The sequence below is a fragment of the Eretmochelys imbricata genome, chromosome 9 (assembly GCF_965152235.1).
Source record: "Eretmochelys imbricata isolate rEreImb1 chromosome 9, rEreImb1.hap1, whole genome shotgun sequence".
Classification (NCBI taxonomy): domain Eukaryota; kingdom Metazoa; phylum Chordata; order Testudines; family Cheloniidae; genus Eretmochelys; species Eretmochelys imbricata.
This window is the reverse complement of record NC_135580.1, coordinates 41,882,273-41,902,646: the sequence shown is the minus strand read 5'-3', so window position 1 is coordinate 41,902,646 and position 20,374 is coordinate 41,882,273. Positions and strand designations below refer to the sequence as shown.

Genomic DNA, 20,374 nt, shown 5'->3' with positions numbered 1-20,374 from the left:
ACATCCTGAGTGTAGTAAGGGCTGTACTGAGCATGTGTTTCCTCTTCATCACTAGGATGTAGACCTCCAGTGAGCGAAGAACTGCCCAAGAATCTTTTAACGTGCACATGGCATCATCTATCTTCTGGGAAAAAAGCTCAGTGCCCTCAAATTGCAAGTCTTCTACTGTATTTTGTAGTTCCCTGATATACCGGAGGCCTGCAACCAAAAACAATGCCTCATCAAGATGGCAAATCACCACTGAACACAAAACTGTGAGTGTAGATCCAGGTTCACGTTTTAAAATTTTGTATTGCACCATTTGTTTTCACCACTCTCATTTCTCGTTAAATATTTATTCTTTCTTAAATAAATCCATTTTTGTTTTAAGTGCTCACAAGTGCTGTGTGGTTTGCAGAAGCAGTGGTTTAAGGCAAAAGTGGGGTATGCTGTACCTCTCAGTGCAAAGGATCTGGAATTTCTGTGACTAACCAATGTCAGGGGCCGGATATCACAGGGAAAGGACTCAAAGAAACTCATGATTGGGTTGTACCTATTGTCAACCTGAAAGACAAAGTAAGGGTGGCATAGCCCACAGAGGAGTGCTTGAGTAGCTGAAAGGCGGGTGGTGTGCAGGAATTCACATCCAGCTACCACAAGAGCGCCACTCCCTCTTACTGCAGGCAGAGGCTAACAAGGTGACTCCCAGTCCTGGATACTCCAAGAACCATCCCGGGGGGAAAACTGTCATTTGCCACAAGAATGGCTTGCATCATCGACAGCACCAACAGCAGAATTAAGCATACAGCTGCTGGAACTAGTACAAGATCTGAAGGTGCCATGGTCAAAGATCTCCCTGGTAAAAGAGAAGGCACTGGTTTCAATGGTCCTACCAGAGTCCACAGCACTGCCTCATACAGTGTCAGTGAGTACTGATGCTTATGACCAGACCTCTATTTGGCAATGGAAGACCTTTTTAATCACCTTTTTGTGAGATGAAGAGTGTGGCTGATCAATCTCAGATGGTTTTGAATGCTTTGAGGAGGCCACAGGTGAGAAAAACTATTGACATTTCTCACCCAAAACTGGCTTCAGAGCCATAGCAGCTGAAGGGGCACTCCTTATGGAGGAACATTCTGCTCTCTCATGGTCAGGGTCAGGCCCTGAAGAGGGACGCTTCTCAGACTCCTTTTCTACAGACTACCTATACGCTGTTCGCCATTTCTCACACACACAAAGCAACAACAAGTCTCTTTCCCAAAGCTGTCAACATTCTGTGACAGTTAGCGAAACAAAAGGAGCTCCAGTTAACACAATGTGATTGGAAATCTATTACATATTTAACCTTCTCAGAGTTAAAATTATAGACAACTCATTTCCACCATCAACCTAAAAAGACACTGTATTTTTTCACTGAATCCCAATATTTGGAAACTAAAAATTTGAATGAGTTTCCTTTCAAAAAATAAAAATAAAAAGTATTACAAACATGGAAAGGAGAAACAGAATAGCTCAACAAAGGCAAAAAACCAACAAGGCCCGAATCATCCAATTGTTCTTTATATATTTGCTTTTACACCTACTCAAAGACACAGAAAATCTCAGAATGACCTCCTGATATTATATAACCTAAGAGGCATGAGCTCAATAAAGTGCACTTCTGCAATATTTCTTCAATTAATAATAGTCTTACATTATATGGCCTTTCATGACAGACTGTTCATGTCAAACATTAGCACTCGCCACTATGCGGTAGCAAGTATCAAGGAATTTTGCACATCTGTTAAACTGGAACACAGAACTTTAGTTATTCACTAAAGGTTAACCAGCAAGTCACCGGGCCAAGATCAAATATAAATTCTGCTCCCATCAAAACTTAACTATGTTTTATTTCTGACAGCTGCCAGAACCCAGTCTGAGTTCAACATACCAGAAATGAAACAATAATAGTGCCACTATTATTTCCTTTGGCACTGTGCATCCCAAATGTAATCTAGTAACTTCTCCCTACTAATTAGATCCCTTTACTGAAATCCAGTAATTTGGACAGAAAGTGTTCCATAAATGCAGCCTGGTCTGAAGCTTTCTTCCTAAATAAAGAGTCTAAATACCTACACACCTCTAATCTTTAAGGGAAGTCTATAAAGTCATACGAATACAGAATACGATTAATTTACTCTGCAAGGCTGTTCTCTGAGAAACTGCAACCAAAGTCTGTGTTTTAAAAGATGATCTGCAAAGGAAAAAAGAAATAGGCTTTATGTCCTTTTTTCATTTAGGGACACTAGATTATTTTAATGTCAATTTGCAGCAGATTACCCAGGAAATCTGAGCTCTGATTTGTTAAGACAACTAAGCATAAGACAGCTAAGTTTCCTGACCAGTGAACCGCAGTTCTGACTTGACCCTCCACAAGTAGATCCATCTCCTTGCCGTTCAATCTTTGACCACTCTGCTGACCTGACATAAAGGTGTGAATTTTGATATTAGATACATACCTACTACAAACGGATTTGAGACCAGCACCTATTTTTCATTCAGACAGTTAATAAGCGGCCCTGACTTTTGGTCATTACCGGGTTGGGGTTGATTTGAACTGATCACCTAGAGATTTGAGAGACCATGTTCCGTTCCATTCCATCCCCTCAAGCATTTCAATCCCCAAAGAGCGGTTTTAAACACTAAAACTGGTATTTCAAATGATCAAACAGATGGTGGGAAACCAAAGACACATGGAAATAAAGACCTCTTTGAATCTTATGACTGATCACAACCAATGTTCATTCCAATCAAAGTAGAAATAAAGTTAGGACACATCTGCTTACATGTTAATTTGCTTTATGTGACAAAAAAAATCATGTCACTTGAGAAAGAGTACACGTTAAAATATTTGATACTATCAGTTCTAGTGGAGAGACTAAGACAGGAATGTCGCTAACCTCTCACAAAATTTACCTAACTTATCTAAAACAGAAAGATAAACTCATGGATAATAGTTCTAAATAGAGAGGGTTAATCATTTATATTTGTATTCCCAATTAAACTATTTACACTAAAAAGACATCCCATTTAATACACTAACATTCAAAAATCCAAACCTTTTAAATGCAATGGTAAAGGATTTTTTCCTCTTCCTTTTTATGGCTAATTTTTGTAGTGCTTCATAAAAGAGTAGATTTTCATTCCCTAAAAGGGCATCTCCTCAGTAAAAGCTCCCAGTCAAAGCAAAAACATTCCAGCTATTACATATTTTACCAGATGTGTTTTTAAAAGTGCCATATAAAAATGCATTAAATTGAGACTATACAGTTCACATTTCAAATGAGGATGAGAAACAATATTCCTAATCTAAAACTGTAGTGTATACAAATACTTACCAGCTATTCATGTCTGATATCAGCTGCTGCAACTGAAAGTTTCCATAGCTAAATAATTTAATATATTATTAATAATATTATTTGTATTACAGTAGCACATAGAGGTCCTACTTCAGACTAGGACCCCTGTTGTGCTAGGCACTATGCATACACATAAGACAAAGCCCCTGGATGGACTATCTTAAGATATAAGTAGACTAAAAGTACTATTATCCCCATTATTACAGATGGGGAACTAAGGCACAGACAAATGAAATTACTTTCCCAGGATCATACAAGAGGTCTGTGGCACAGCTGGGAATTGAATCCAGATATTCTGAGTCCCAACTCAGTGTCTTACCACAAACTTTCCCACCAATAAAATTAATTTTGAAACCCTAGAAGTAGATTCATCTAAAAGGGCTTGGGAAATCTTACTAAGCATCTTAAATACAATTCTATTATGATAAAACGGGAAGAGATGAAGGCTTGCATCATATCACAAACATTATTTTGAGGAAACTGAAGAAGATAGAATATGAAGCGATAAAGAATCCTAATTTGATGTGGGAAATGCCCTGGGAGTACACATTTTACAGAACTGATTCCAAAAGATGAAAAGCACCTGTAACTTTTGTTGAAGCCAATGAGAAGTCCAGGTACTCAGCAAACCTAAGGACCAAGCCATAAAGTCAGGTACATAGTAAGGCGCCAACTCTGCAAAGGAATCTGCATGGCCAGACCAATGCAATTGTGCAGAAATTTGTAACCAATGGGACTCCTCCTTAATCCTTTGAAGAATCAGACAGTAAATCAGGCAAATGGGTAATTATTGCTGTAAAGCAGGTACCGTGATACTTACTTGCTTTAAAGTTCTCATTGCAACTTTTAACTTTAGCAGCTGAATTAATCCTTCATTTACTTTTTTATTTGTTCCATTAATTTACAAATATTTTGTTTTTTCTCTTCTATCTTCTCTAGCTTGCACTTTTTCCCCTTTTTTCTTAGGATTAAATGACAAGTACAAAAGTCTCACTACCTTTCTGCTTAATATAACTTTGAATTATTTGATTTTTCTTCCTGTTCGTGTAAACCCAACAGCTTGCTCTCACCAAGAACCACTTGCTGATTTATTAGTTTATACTGTGACTTTTTTCCTTTTAATATTATATCCTACTGTTATCCTTCCCCAGCACTTTGGCTCATAAGTACGATATAAATAAACAACATGTAATGTACTATGCCAATTACAAAGTTAATGGACAACTGAAAAACAAAGACAATTACATAAATTAACTATGAAAAGATATGATCTGATACAGTTCCATGACTTGACCACCCAGATATATTTAATTTGATCAAAAATTTGGTTAAGAGTTACATTTAAAAGTATTTTCTTCCTTAATTTAAGCATTAAAGCCCCAATTCAGCAAAGAACTTAAGCTTATGCTTTTCTTGAGGTCAATGATACTACTCATATGCTTAAGTGCTTTACTGAAACCAGATCTAAACTAACATTTTCATTAGTGTGTCTATCACTTACTTTGCATAAAACACACAATTCTACTATCACCACTATGGCCAGCGTAAAAATTTAAATATTAAAAAAACATTAATGCTTCAATAGTGCCTCAGAGGCAGCCTTGCTTCTGTTGAACCCAGAGGACTGAGAATCATAATGGTTAGTTGGCATTACATAAAACAAATAAACCTATCAATACTTCATTTTCTTGATCTATAAAATGGGTATGACCACTTACCTCCCAGGGCAAAGCTTCATCATTGAGTATCTGAAGTATTTTATATGATTCATGAATTGTGGGAACTATAGGAATGCAAAGGATTATTATTAGGATAAAAACAGTTGTGTAGGAATAAGCAGATTATAGCTGTTTTAATAAGGGAGTATTTTCAGAAGTTTTATTAAAAAGAGGGAGATCATCAAAAAGTAGTCAAGAGGTTATTTCTTTTATGTACTTTCTGACCAACTCTCAACAGGTTGATAAATCAAATTTTTCCTATTTTCATTACTAATGTTGGCAGGTAAAACTTTTTGCTTGTGTGTTAGGCAAGAGATTTATGCTTCAGCCGCCAGTTGAAAATCTTCTCAAACCTCACAGACCATTCCTCTTCCTAGCTCAAAAGGTTAGGAATTCATGGAATTTATTTACTACTTTATGTGAACACAATGAACACTAACCACCCCACTATAAACAGTTTAGAGTCATAAGCCCTTTCTTCACATGCAAATAAAAAACAAAATAGCACTTCTTCTCTTCACTCCTTTCCCGCCGCGCCATACCCTCAGTCATTACAAAAAGAAAAATTTTATAGTAATGTATTGTATTACCAGTGCAGAACTCCAGATGATCACGGCCCAAGAGAATTATACTTCATCCTCTCACATTACTTATCTTCCCCTCCCCCACATACACGCGCGCGCACACACACCACTCCCTCCAAGTTATTTACTTAATCCCACAAAGTGAAGTCCAATAAGATAGCAGCAAAGACATTTCAAACCTCCACAAGTAAGCCTTATCTCTTTTAGTACTGTTTGTTGAGTCTCTGAAACTGACTGACTACTTCATACTCCTAGATCAGCTCTATACACATATGCAAGAATCTCTGGATGCTCCCTCTCTACTCTTTTTCAGATGGTAGTCTTCCTCTACACTCTTCCTCTTTAGAATCCTTGGTTATGTTCCAACACTGGAGCCAAACTATCTACCCCTTTTCTTGTTGGATGTGTTCTCCCTACCATTTGCCTGAATTACCACTTTATTCCAATGGTTACCAATTGAAAACAAAACTTTCAAAACCTACACAGCCAATTTTACACTTTAATCAACTCAAGCTGTGGGTCCTCAGCTTATCTGAAAATCAGAAACAAGATTTGTCTGCCTCAAGCATCCAAAAGCTGAGGCAGACAAATTTACTGCATGTTTTCTTAAAGTTTTGGCTTCCATGACAAAGCTTCCCTATCTACTCTTGCCTTTTCTGACTAAATAAACCTGTAGTTCCTCTCAAAGACAGAAGTGATTCAAACTAAAACCACCTCTCCAATATTTCCCTGTGTATGCCACTAGTTTGACTCCACCTCTGCTGAAATCCCCATCGCAACCTTTATTTCTTACCATCTTGTTATATTTACTTCCTTCTTTATAGATACATCTACACAGTAAACAAATAATGACAAAAAACCATCACCAACCACCCACCCCTAGAAGCAAGTCTCAGAACCCGGGTCAACAGACTCAGATATCCTCCCCACTAGGTTTCAGAACTGGTCTCCAATCTGAGGCCAGCATCTACACTGCTATTTTCAGCCCCTCAGCGCAAGCTCAAGCAGTTGACTCAGACTCTGAGACTTGCTGCCACAGGTCTTTTTTTTGCTGTGTAGATGTAGCCTCCAACTAACGCCCAGCCCAGCTCACCCATCCTCTGCAGCATACTGCATGAGCAGCAAGCTGCTGATAAAGCTTCACTCAGACATAGAATATCATTCCTATTTTCCAGCAATTCCACTGAATCCCATTCATTTCAGGATTTAGTTCCAAATTGCCCTCACTGTTCTTTAAAGTCCTCTAGGGATTAGCTACAGCCTACTTCATGGAGCTCATCTGTCTCTGCTCCCTCCCCATCTGATACTAGTTTCCTCCCTGACCTTTTCAAAAGCCTCCTTCTCCTCTTTAGAGTCTGTAATACAGAACTATTATTAATCATGTTTATTATGGTACTGCCTAGGGAGTAAGCAAGAATTGAGCCCCACCATGCTAGGCATTGTGGTTCCCGCACCCAAGAGCATACTGTCTAAACCAGGGATCTCAAACTCATATCACCATGAGGGCCACATGAGGACTAGTACATTGGCCTGAGGGCCGCATCACTGACACCTTTTCATATAAAGGTACAAAAGCCCCCCAGCCCCAGCCCTTGCATGAGGCCCTGCCCCACCTCTTCCCACCCCCATTCCAACACCTTCCCCAAAGTCCCCATCCCGACTCCGCCCCCTCCCTGCCCCTATTCCAACCCCTTCCCCAAATCCCTGCCCTGGCCACGCCTCTTCTCCGCCTCCTCCCTTTAGCACATGGCTCCCCGCTCCTTCCCCATCCCTCCTGGAAAGCGCTAAGCACTGCCAAACAGCTGTTTGGCAGCAGGAAGAGCTTGGAGGTAGGCAGAGGAGCGGGGACACAGCATGCTGGGAGGGAGAGGGGGTGGTGGGTGAGGGGAGCTTTGTGGGCTACAGCAAATAACTCCAAGGGTTGCCGCATCTTTGAGACCCCTGGTCTAAACAGACAGGACAAACAAAGAGTAGGGGAAAGTGGTAGAATACACAAGCAGAGCAAACCATGTAATAACAGCAAACATCATACAAGTTCCACAGTTTGTTTCTGGGTTTTTGGGGGGGGTTAAGATGAAAAAGGATAAGCTACAGGAGGAGTGTAGGGGTGGGGAAATAGGTGGGTTTGACACAGAGTGTGCAGTGAGGCTGAGATGAAAAGACGGGGGGGGGGGGGCGGGAGTGTTGGAGCAAACAGCCAATCAGAACAGGGGAGAAAATGTTCAGTCAAAACTGTAGGGGGGAAAAAAAACAAAACTTTTCTGTATCTTTCTGTCTCCTTAATTCTGCATTTTATTTCCAGTCTTTGCGGATGATAACTTCCCTCTTAACTGACCTGTTTTTCCCCTGTAATTTATTTAGCTGTACACAGCATTTTAGAACACAGTTTAAACAAAAGATGCAATACCAAATAAAGTTTTATATAATGTTTAGTCTTGTCATACAACAGGAAAATTGTTCTTTGCATTGGAATATACTCAACGATTTTTTGCAAATATACATTTCAACAAATGCAAGAAACATTTGCTATCAGTTATGTTCTGCTACCACAAACACTGTCATCCCTTTACTAAATATAATCTGTACCTTTTAGTTACAAATTATATCACTGTTTAGTTTCTGAACTAGTGCTTTTTTTACTTGAGTTAAAGTCATACAAAAGAACAAAACCATTCTTCTCAAACACACCCTCTATAAAAAGCAACAAAATTGTTTCTGAGATGCACAAAGCCGCTGTTAGTGTTAAATTTTGCCATGAACACAGTAGTTGTGTCACCTAGTGACTACAACACAACCACTAAACTCACATTCATTTCTAACTATGATGGCACCATGCAGAAGATGGAAGCATTCTGGCACTGAGGATCCAGCAACAACCCCAAAAGAAGGGGGAGCTCAATTGGAAATACTTAAAAGGAACCAGAGATGCCCTCAGAACCGAGAAAACTGAATCGGAAAACACTGATCTGCCCATGTGCCCCTTGAATCTATAATGTTTCTTCAACTTCTGTGATAGCACCGGGTCCCCTGGTACAGAGTCCCCTCTAAGCTCAAGTTCTTTTTATCCTTAGGCAGATGCAAAGTTTCCCTAAACATTGGGCCCTAGTGAAACCCTGGAGGTAAGGGGAGCTCAGCACCAACAAAAGCCCAGTTAGCCAAGAACTCAGAGAGTCCATTATTCTAAGGGAAACAACACTGGTCAGCTGAAAAGACAACACCAAAGTCCCTGACAATGAAGACTTCCCAGCACTGATTAACTTTGGCAATGAAGCCAGCTTCTTTGGTGCTGGAGCAACCACAGAACCATACCCTAACTGCTCAGGTGAGTTAGAGCTAGATAACAACATTGATCCTGGCACCAAGGGCTTCTGCTTCCCCATTTAATGGATTTTTGAGGTTGATCTGTCCCTGCCATCCTTGCATAGAAACAGGATCCCAACTTGAGGATGGAGCCAAAGGTCTGGAATGCAGGGCAGTCAAGAGCAGTGGTTCTCAAACTTCTGTACTGGGGACTCTTTTCACATAGCAAGCCTCTGAGTGTGACCCTCCCGCTTATAAATTAAAATAACTTTTTAATATATTTAACACCATTATAAATGCTGGAGGCAAAGCAGGGTTTGGGGTGGAGGCTGACAGCTTGCAACCCCCTATGTAATAACCTCATGACCCCCTGAGGGGTCCCGACCTCCAGTTTGCGAACCCCTGGTCAAGAGGAATGCCTGGTGCCAAGGTGCCATAAAGGCACAGCATGCCAAGGAACTTTTCTGAGAATAGGCTCCCCCTGAGATGTAACAGACAGCAAGGTACTGTGTGTGACACCTGGGGTGCAGTCCAGACCAGTGGGATGCTGTACCACCCTTGCCCTGCAACCTGGGGTGCCCTACGATGCCTTGCTGAAGTAGCTTCCTCCTGAGCAGCTCAAACAACCTTCCAGCATGCAAGCTACATCCTGAGTGTCTGTGTGTAACTGTAAGTGCCAGCAACACTTGGGTTACATTCTGGCTTTTACAAGCCTTGGTTACTTATGCAAGGTGACTCCCAGCCCTCCCAGAAATGTATATTATTTACTGCCCAGCCCTTTCCTGAACAGTTCAAATGTATTCAGTCTATTATTCCTTTAAGGGAATAACATACACAAGCTTGTTACCTTAAAAATTGTTACCCAGACACTCTAACTTAAACATAGTGGATTAAACAAGTTTATTAACAACACAGACAGATTTTAAGTGAGTACAACCAATGGGGCATAAAAGTCAGAAATCGCTGCAAGAAAATAAAGATAAAAATGCTTTCCACTACTTAGCTTAAATTATATTAGATTCAAAGCAAAGTTTCTCACCACATGCTTCCAACAGCATTACTGACCAAAATCTTCAGGTCAGGATCCCTTCCTCCAGAGTCCACTGGCTGTTTTGTCTACTTAGCTGCAAAGAAGGAGATGGGCAGAGAGAGAGACAGGGGTCTCTTGACATGTTTGCCCCTCCTTTTTATAGTTTTAGTCTCCCCCCCGCCCCTTGAAAAACTTTTCCAGCTGAGAACCAGGAGACAAAGAGTTTGTATAGAAGGATGTTCCCTGCTGGGTTTTTTCACCTGCATGAGCTCTGTTTTCTCCCTTCCCCTTTTCTGTTTGATTACTCTGTTTACTACTTAAATGCAAGTTAAGACAAGCATACACTCCTTTGTTCAAGACAGGTGTGTTTGACTAGTTTGGTGCTATGTGAGTCTGAACATGTATTTTTAATATCTTACAAGGGAAATTTACAACAACTTTACGCATAAAGCTGTTACGCACATTTTACCATGATTAGGGCCTACCAAATTCACGGCAATGAAAAATGTGTCACAGACCATGAAATCTGGTCTCCACCTGTGAAATCTGATTTTTTGTCTGTTTTTACTCTATGCTATATAGATTTCACAGGGGAGACCAGCGTTTCTCAAATTGGGGGTCCTGACCCAAAAGGGAGTTGCGGAGGTGGGGGAGTCACAACGTTATTTTAGGGAGGTTGCAGTATTGCCACCCTCTCTTCTGTGCTGCCTTCAGAGCTGGGCGGCCAGAGAGTCGCGGCTACTGGCCGGGTGCCCAGCTCTGAAGGCGGCACCCTGCCAGCAACAGCACAGAAGTGGCAATACCATATCATGCCACCCTTCTGCGTTGCTGCCTTCACAGCTGGGTGGCTGAAGAGTGGTAGCTGCTGACTGAGAGCCCAGCTCTGCAGGCAGCAGCGCAGAAGTAAGGATGGCAATACCATACCATGCCATCCTTACTTCTATGCTGCTGCTGGCGGCTCTCTCTTCAGAGCTCAGCTCCCGGCCAGCAGCCACCACTCTCCAGCTGCCCAGCTCTGAAGGCAGACAACTCCTTTTTGGGTCAGGAACCCAGAATTACAACACTGTGAAATTTAAAATTTAAATAGCTGAAATCATGTAATTTATGATTTTGAAAATCCTATGACCATGAAATTGACAAAAATGGACTGTGAATTTGGCAGGGCCCTAACCATGATACTACTGATCAGCAAGTTATGAGTTTTCAAATGACACCTCACAAGGCATACCTTGTACAAAGATTATTACAATAGCGTGTAGGGATTGAACACGGGTGCATTCCGTCGCAATGTGCATCTGACTCCAGAAAAAAGAAGGGCATAAAATAAACATTTTGTAAACCTGTTTCTCTCCCTTCATGTCCTTAGGACCTGGATAGGACATGGTGTCCTGGAGTCAAGCTACAGACAGTCCAAGAATCTAAATGCCACAGAAACTACTACCTACCAACTTTCTAAAACTATGGCTCCCCACACCACATAAAGCCATGTGCCTGCCTGGAAGGAAGCCATAACAGGTTAACAAGAAATTCTTGGTTGGAAAAAAATTCTCTGGGCATGAAGTAAAGACCCCTATGCCTGCAAAAGGCCATAAAACAGAAAGAACTGCAGCAGTTGGAGACTGCATGACCACTTATAAATTTGGCTCAGAACATCTGGTGCTGCAGAGGGCAGGTCACTCAAGTGATCCCAACAGGCACTGTTTTTCTTGAAGGTTCCTGAAGTTCAGGAGCACTAGAGGGAGGCAGTATGAATATGCAGAAGCTACATCAAAGAATTTTTTTTGAAGCATAAAAGGTAATATTAGGCTCTACTAATAAATAACAAATCATAAAAGGACCCTTTTAAATAGCCATCACACAGTTGAAGTTGCCTTTAAGGTTTCAGAGATTTTGAAGGAACAGCACCATTCCCCCCTGTCATTTCAAAGGGTACATCTACACTACAAACGTGACAGCAGCACAGCTGTGGGGCTGTAGCTATGCTGCTGTAGCCTAGATGTTGCCACAGTGATGGAAGAGGTTTTTCCCCCATCACTGCAGTAAATACACACACCCCAAGAGGTGAGAGCTTTTCCATCTATCTACAAGAATCTTCACTGGGACTTGGGGCCACTTAATTTTTGAACTTTAAAAGTAAATGATACTTGTAAGGTTTTAAACAGATTGACACACTGCAAAAGACCTTTCAGATCATGCTAACTCTTAAGTAATCTTATCTTCCCCCTCTCTCTCACAGATCAAACTACTCCCACCTATTTTAATGAGTAATTCAAAGCCATCTGAAGGTTTAGTCCTATGCACCATCTCCTCTCCCCCTAACTGATAAAGACCAAGATGTGACTAAAATTTGCCAGTGCCAGGAAGAGGGCAGATATCTGACTATCGTGTCTGTTGAGCAACTCCAATGTTGCAATTTTTTTTTAAGGAAGCTGAAAAATGCCCTTTTCCTCTCCCCGTCCCCTGCACACTGGCTCGCTGCTACCACCAGGAAAACAGGGAAGGGAGCAGCCACTACCCTGCAGAAAGGATCTGAGCACCAGCTGGAGAAGGGATTGAAAACCAGCCCTAGATCTGCCAAACCTGGGCGGGAGGGAAGAGAAGAAGGAGGCTTCATTGTGTCACTTGTGAGCTCTCCCCCGGGGGGTGGGGTAGGGAAGGAGGGAGGGGGGCTCGCCCCACTCCCCCGTTTATCTCTGTAGCGCAGCCAGACACTGCTGCAGCCACTTCTCTCGTTCACACCGCCCTTGCTCCGCGCCCCGGCCCTCGGCAAAGCCCAAGCTCGGGTAGGAACCGTCCACACGCCGCGCCGCGGCGGCAGCTTCCCTCCGGGCAGTCACCGCCAGCCGCAGCCCAAGCGCGGTCCCGGTCGTTGCGGGGGGCGACGTTGCACTCACACGCCGTTCCCGCTCTCACACGGACACGCACAAGGTCCTCTCCGCCCGCCTCACGCAGTCACTCACCTGCCCAGGCAGAGGCGGCAGCAGCTGCTGCTGCCTCTGAGCCGCCGCCTCCCAGCCAGCGCGGCAGCAACTGAGCGGCCCGTTACCAGTAACTCACATGGACCCGCGAGGCCTCGGCATACGTACGCGCGGACACCCTAGAGCCGAGGTGAGAGGGAGGGCGGTTTCCTAGGCAATAGCTGCCCCCTAACTTCGCCACGCCCCCCACCAGCCCAGCCAATCCGATTGCGGCTTGCGATATCAGCCTCGGTTGGCTTCCTGCTCGCGCATGCTGACATCGCAGGTTGGGGGGGAGGCCTCAGGCTGGGCGGGGGGCTTGCCCCTGACGTGCAACGCACGGTGGGGGAAGGGAAGCGGTCGGGGAGAGTGGCTTGCGCCATGGGTGGGCGGGTGAGGCCGAGGGGAGGGGCCCGGGCAGGGTGCGCTGGGATAGGGCTGGGCGAAGGAGCCCTGGCAGGGAAGGTGGCCCCTGGGCTGCAGGGGGCAGGGAGGGGCGAGAGGCTGTTACAGCACCTGCTGCGCTCGTCTGTCAGAATGTGGACGGCTCCCCAGTATGTGGGCACCTGCATCGCTGGAAAATAGGGGGCGGTGGCAACGATCCGTAACGCGCTCGTCCTGCTTCAGCCTGCCACGCCCGTCAGCAAACCCCAGCATTAGGGCAGGGGCATGAGTGCCCAGGTGCACAAGGGGCCGGCCTCGCTTAGGCACCCCCGTGTGAAGACTTGTACCCGGATCAGGCTGTGCTAGACTGCGGGTACACGGCAGGCGTCGGGCAAGGGATGCCCCAAGATAGGTACCGAGTGGCAGCTACCCAGCAGTTACAGCACCCGAGCCCCCAGCCTAGGACTTGGCAACGCACCCATGGAGGAGTGGACTGGGATTTGAGCTGCTCACTTGCTGTGTGATAGAAAACTAATGAGTTTGTTTTCGTTTTAACAGCTTTCCTGGAAATGACTGGATAAGTGCCAAGTCCAACTTTGAGTAATAGGCTTACAGCCATTCTCTGACACCTGCTCTGGCCACAACACTGTAATTGTTTCCTGAGCACGAAACAAGAGGGTCAAAAGATCTTACTATTCCTTATTTTGATCATACTATGTGTGAAGTTGGCCCTAGGTTTTGCAGGGTCCTCTGTGAAGTGACTTAAAAAGTTGCCCCAGTTCTCTTCCACGAGAGGAACTGTACTCAGGTGCCCTCCGACTTGCAGTGTCCCTATCTTCCCTCATCCCCATCCCCCCCAATCTTGGTAATTCAGAAGTGACCCTAGAAGCAGCACGGGCCTGTGGACAGCAGAGGTGGCAGAGGCCCATAGAAACACAGGGTCCTATAGTCCTGGTTACATACTGGTGGCAAGTCTCCCCTGAGACCAAAAATAGAGCAGCTGCTCTGGGTGGTGTTACTTAAGGGGCAGCCTTGATTGTAGAATAGTAGTACTGTTTTTTGTGCTGACAGGTTTTTTTTTGATGTAGGGAGACTGCTTCCATTACTTATTCATTGTAGCAAAACTTCACATTATAAATACATTCTGTTATTGCTACTATTGTATAACTCATCTTAAGTTAGTATCCTCTCTGAGGACATCTCTGGAAAACTGCAAGTTACATAGTATATTATTTAAAGGGTGCCAGCCTCCCATGCTTGCATCTTTGCAGTGAGGATTCTTACAAATTAGGGCCATATTTTAAAAGATTGAAAGAGGTCATCTTCTATGTTCACACAGAGCTGGGAAAGGTTCTTAAAAGAAGAGCACTTTGAAATAGCTTTGGAAAATAGCAGGGAAGGTTTTATTACAGTAGCTTCTTTCCCTTCAGCAGCTGATCATTTCCATACTAAATCCTCATTTTAAGAATCTTAGAACAGTTACAGAAAATTATGCTGAAACTAATAAATGCCACTGAAAGGACTTAAAAATAGGCAAACTGTTTTTAAAGACAATCAAAGAAAAGGACATTTGAATGTTATTTTTGTGTACCTATAACCTCATGAAATACACATGCTGTTGCTGTGTACCTATAACTCCGATAAATTGAATTTTGCGCACAGTGAGCCTTCTCCCACTGAGGTCAATACCAAAATTCCTATTGACTTCAATAAAAGCAGAATGAAGCTTTAGTACATTACTTTTTTCATATTTAAAATGGAATACAGTCATGGTAAGCATATTAAAAACACTTCTTTAGTGTAGTAATCACACATTATATGATTTTTTTTTCATTTTTCAGCTCCGAAAATAAAAAGACTGGTCAATTTCACTTTTACTTCTATTCAATTTCACTTTCGGATACTCATGCACTAACAATGCATAATGTTAGGGTTGGCAAAATTGTAACAGAATGTTTTCCCACTCCAAGATTTTGGGAAGAATGAGAAACTTCACTCCCCACGCTCTCCAGTTAACCTAGGTATATTGCATGGGAGATCAGCAGATGATGCAATATTTAGGCAAAATGTCAAGTTATACATGAGTCAATAATAGAGCTTGCCTACTATGTGTCAGATTTTTGCACAACCTTACTCTTCGTTGTTTGTATGAATTAATAGTTCCTGTGAGTGCTTATTTTCAGTTCCTTTAGGACTATTTAATATCACAGATAAAATGTAAGCATTCTTTCTGAATATCATGATCTTAAATAATATGTAGGAATATGATAGACGCTTCTGTATAGAAAAAAATATCTGCTATATATTTTAAATGAAAAAATCTCATCAGGTAAGAGTTTTGATCATACAGATACTTGTCTCTCCATAGGTCAAGTTGTCACAGCTAACACATGCACTTTTGCTCACCACCCTATTTCATCCAAATCAAACCAATCCATCTGAGTTTTTTTGTGTTTCTCTACCAAAGGAGATTTGTTTCCAAAAGCTAGATAGCGTGAAAAGTTAGCAATATTTGACTCTTTGAGAACTGTTTTACTTTATTATTTGAAATATTAAATCTCAAACATCTGTTTAGAAACTCAATGTTTGGGTTGTTAGTTGGCATTAGTGATACTTTGTAGTACTTTGACTGTTTTTGGAAAGGCTGGGTGGAAATTATTTAGAAAACACTTATTTATTCTGGCTTTTGCGAATTTTAGGTTGTTCTGCATGTGCCAATGCAGTTTTTATAAGGTGCAAACCAGCTGTGGTTTTCCTGAATCTTTAGTGGACTGACCAAGGGGGCTGGGATTCTTGAACTCTGTAGTCTTCACTCTGCCATCCTCTGACTTTAATAATAATATTTTGTAGTTGAACAGTATCTGTTATCCACAGAACTCAAAGTACATTACAAAAAAACTAATACTGGGGAGGCAGTTACCATTATACTTATTTTACACATGTGAATCAACTTTAGTGGGGTTACGTCCCCATGGAGATCATACATGATTGAGGTCCTAGATGGTAAGCTCTTTGGAGTAAAGACTGTTTTAATTTTGTGTCTATATAGCTCCAAACACAGTGTCAGCTCTTAAAAAAATAATAAGAGTATTGAAGAGGTCTCAACCACTAGGCCTTTGATCAAGACATGAAGATACTTGGAGTTATAACAGGTCACCTTCTTGTGATATTGTGATACTTGTCATAAATTCCTATCTATCACGAATGGTGCACAGAGTGGCAAGGGCCTGGGACAGAATTAAAGTTGTTTGGAGTATTTTAAATCTGCATTTTTTTTTCTCCACTACTTGGGAGAGAGAAAAAGAGGAGGTTTTAAATGTAACCTTAACTTTCAATTTCTTAATTTTCAGTCTGTTAATGTTTCCTTCCATACCCAGCTATTCTTACATACAGCAACAATGTAACAAAAGTTTTGTCTGGGACTTTTGTATCTGAATTATGTCTCCATGTAAAATGTCCACCTAGGGCACATTTTTGGACACTGAGAACATGTCATACTTTCAGGTGAAGGGTGATAGAATACATGCTTTGTACTCACATTACTGTAGCCAAGACAACTGAGAAGGGAAAAGGAACTGCTTTACCAGGTAAAGGCACAACACACAAGGTAAGTTTGCAGCTAGTACGAAAGTACTGAAGGGATAGATGCAAACACCCTACAAGAAAAGAACATAAAAAATAGAGGATGCAAGACAGTTGACAGTAAGCAAAAAGAGATGGGGGGAATCAACCTAATGTACTCAGAAGTATCCAAAACAACAGCTACATAGTAGGATGGAAATCCTTAGAAAATAATTGGGGCCAAGCAAAACTAAAATGTAACTGTGAGAGGCAAACAAGATATTATCTTACTTTATTGTTCCCACCATATCACAAAAAACAATCTTCATGGGGTAATCTATGCACAGGCACTTTTTTGAAAAAGTACCAGATAACTTCAGAGCTCCGGTGAATATTTTTTTTCTCCTGAAAAAATATGTTCTATCCAAAGCTGCGAGAGTACAATTTTGAGAGTATAATGACTATTCTGTTTGCCACACAGTCACTCCTTTATCAGTATGGCATCTACTGTAATACATGTACGAGCTTTAGAACTCCTTGCGTATGAAAAATAATGTGACAGACTCCTAATATAGTAGTGAGGGGCTACCCAATTCCGCACAAATTTGGATTTTAGGAATCAAAATGAGATGTACAAAACTAGTTTGAATTTGCAGCCCTTTTCCCTGTATTTTAAACTTTTTTCCTTAGCTGTATTAAAGAAAAGATTGTGAACCTACATGACATTTGGAAAAGAAAAGGAAAACCATCTGTAAAAGCTAAGCTGAGACAAGTTGTGCCCTAAAGTATATGCACTTATATAGATCCTGTATTATTTGTTTTTGTTGTTCAATTTGCCTCTTTTCCCTTCTGTACTCCTCACTCCCTCCCCCTCTCAGTTTCTGTCTGTCACTGCTTCCGCTCAATTCTATTTTAGCCATAGATTTTCATTAATTTTTTCTCAACCTTTTCCCTCTTCCTACCCTGTTCCACTCCATAGAACTGAAAACAGATAAGTTTTATGTATGCGTGTGTTCAAAGTTAGATAAAATGAGTTCACCTATCCTTAACAGTAATGTAGGTGGAAAGAGAATTTAGGATTTGAGCTCTTTCAGGTTGATCCATTAAGGAGAGCTGGCACAGGCATTGGTTTCAGATAAGTATACTTTACAGCCTTTGAAATGGCTACTTTACCCATAGGGTTGGTATGACTTCCCCTTTTGAGTAAGGGTTTTAGCTACCCTTCTGTCATACACTCATGTCCCATCTTGTTAAATATGTTCTATGGTGGCCAGCACTTCTTTTTATTTGTTTCTATCCTGTCTTTCTCACTCTCAGAACAGAATGCAAGAGACAACAGCACATAAAGGAAACACCTAAAGGAAAACATCAGTCTGCAGAAACAGGGCATTGCTGGAAACAAGGGGTGAACTAATTAAAGAGGAGATTGAAACAAAGGTTTTCCCCTTCAAAGGTGCTCTGCAAGTGATTTTTTTTAATTGAACTTGTTCCCTTTTTTACTTAGAAAACTTTTTCCTTTAATAAAGATTGTTCTGCTCATTATCTTAAATGCCAGGAATATCAACTCTGCTCTTCCCTAGTTTTGCTGTAAGATCCACTTGATATCTCAAAGAATGTACATTGTTAACTCTTACACTCTAACTTAACGGATGGAAGATGGTGAATCTTTACTGTTTTGGAGAAAGAATATTGTTAGTGATTCAAGTTAAAAAGGTGTTAACGATAACAAAAAAGAATTAAACAGTCATCAGACATATTTCCTGTTATTTGTTTAAATGTTATTTCAATCTTGGCCTACGTTTTCCAAACATGCGTGCCTGAAGCTCAGTGCCAAAAACCATATTTAGGCTCCTAAAATAAAAGTGGTGATAGGTACTACAGCTCCTAGTGACTTCAGTATGTGAAGAGAGGATATTCATGAAACTACAGAATTCTGTGTATGAGGTCAAAATATTGCAACAGTTTGTAAGTGATGTGATAAAGCAGCAGCTGGATATGGGTAAGAGGCTATAACACCAAATTCAACACAAAACACAGCCTATAAACAAAAGAGATCATAACGGATTATTTCCCTCTGTATGATAATTTTAAAACAATGTGATGGCCATGACCATTATGAGTCTGAGTGTACAGTTAAAATGCTAATGGATATGAAAAGGGAAACTTGGCAACCAGTAGAACACAGATTTTTTTTTTTAAACCAAAATGTAATTTAGAAGGTATACTGTACAGTTGTTATGTGCTGGTCTCTTCTTACCCTTGCACTACCATGTGTTCCTATTATAAGCTTCTCTTTGTTTCTCACAGCTAATACAATGGGGGGGGGGCAATGGCAAATAATGGGCTGAGTGCCAACAGACTGAAAATGCAGATGTCAGACAAAACGGATATACAGCTTGGCTAACGAAGCCAGAGCCTGCAGCAAGAAGTTGTCAATAGTGCTTTGCAATATCAAGTTATTTAACATTTACAAAATTCACTGCAAAAATTTAGTGTTAATGCAACATCATTGTTGAGAATTTACAGTATCTGCAAAGGAGACAGGAAATTCAGACTACTACAACTTTACCTGTAACAAAATGCTCAGCAGCTCAGGTTGCTATGTGTACGTCATTCTGGTGCTCCAGTCACTCAGCTGGCTTGCCATTGAATAAAGAGTCCAATTAAAGAGTCTCCAGCTTCATATTCAAGCTCTCAGTGGAATCAGCCCAAGCAACTCGAGAAATTGCCTCTCCCCCTGAGTCCTTGACCTCTCATGCCAGCTGCAGTCCACCAGAAATATCAGACTGTCAACCAATAGCTCCTAAAGCTTTCAAAACAGCCTAAAGCATCTAAATTTCTAATCTGGAACTAAGGCAGAAAGTAGATTCCTCCTGAATGCTGCCATCCTGGATTGAGGCCTACAGCCATGCTGATACCGTCCAATCATTTGATGGAGATGCCAATTCAAATCTTTTGGTGAAAGCAAACAACTGCCTAGCACTGATTATTATTATTTTTATATTCCAGTAGCCCCAATCAGATCAGGGGTAGGCATCCTACAAACATATTAAAAGATTGAGGTTTCCCTGAAGAGTTTACAAACTAAATAGACAAATCAGATGAAGAGTGAAAGAAAAGGAATTGAGCACACAAGCTGTAATCAGTGATAAGAGGCTATGTGATGTTAACTACATATGTTTTTTAAAACACTATTTTCTTGTTTTTTAAAATATAAATTTGGGAATACGGTGAGGGGGGAAGGAGATGATGTAACAGAAGCACACAAATAGTAGGAAAAGGAAGGAAGGGAGGAAAAGGGAGAGAAATACAGGAAGGATGGAGGGGAACACTGAGGTCAGTTTTCTAGGTATGAAAGGAACAATTGCAGGTTGGTTGCTGCAGGTTGAAGCAGCAACCCATGATCAATGGAATCAAAATCTGCTGAGAGGTCCAGCATGAGAATAAATGCCAGTTGACCTCA

General features: G+C 41.6%; 1 protein-coding gene and 1 long non-coding RNA gene across 5 annotated transcripts in view; one reads left to right on the top strand and one right to left on the bottom strand.

Moving 5' to 3' along the window:
- The window catches only part of PIK3CB (phosphatidylinositol-4,5-bisphosphate 3-kinase catalytic subunit beta), a 154,341-nt gene extending 141,238 nt beyond the window's left edge, over window positions 1–13,103 (bottom strand). For 2 of the 4 annotated variants that reach the window (XR_013347118.1, XM_077826519.1), the window contains exon 1: window positions 12,970–13,103. The gene's annotated coding sequence lies outside the window, so the exon portion shown is untranslated. Of the gene's footprint in view, window positions 1–5,095; window positions 5,161–12,969 lie in introns of all 4 variants that reach the window. The other 2 variants (XM_077826520.1, XM_077826521.1) reach the window with 2 other exon arrangements.
- Window positions 13,104–13,177: 74 nt separating this feature from the next.
- On the top strand, window positions 13,178–18,667 carry LOC144270540 (uncharacterized). Its single transcript, XR_013347170.1, has 2 exons — window positions 13,178–13,252; window positions 13,909–18,667. It is a non-coding gene; the product is annotated as an uncharacterized LOC144270540 (long non-coding RNA).
- Window positions 18,668–20,374: the final 1,707 nt, after the last annotated feature.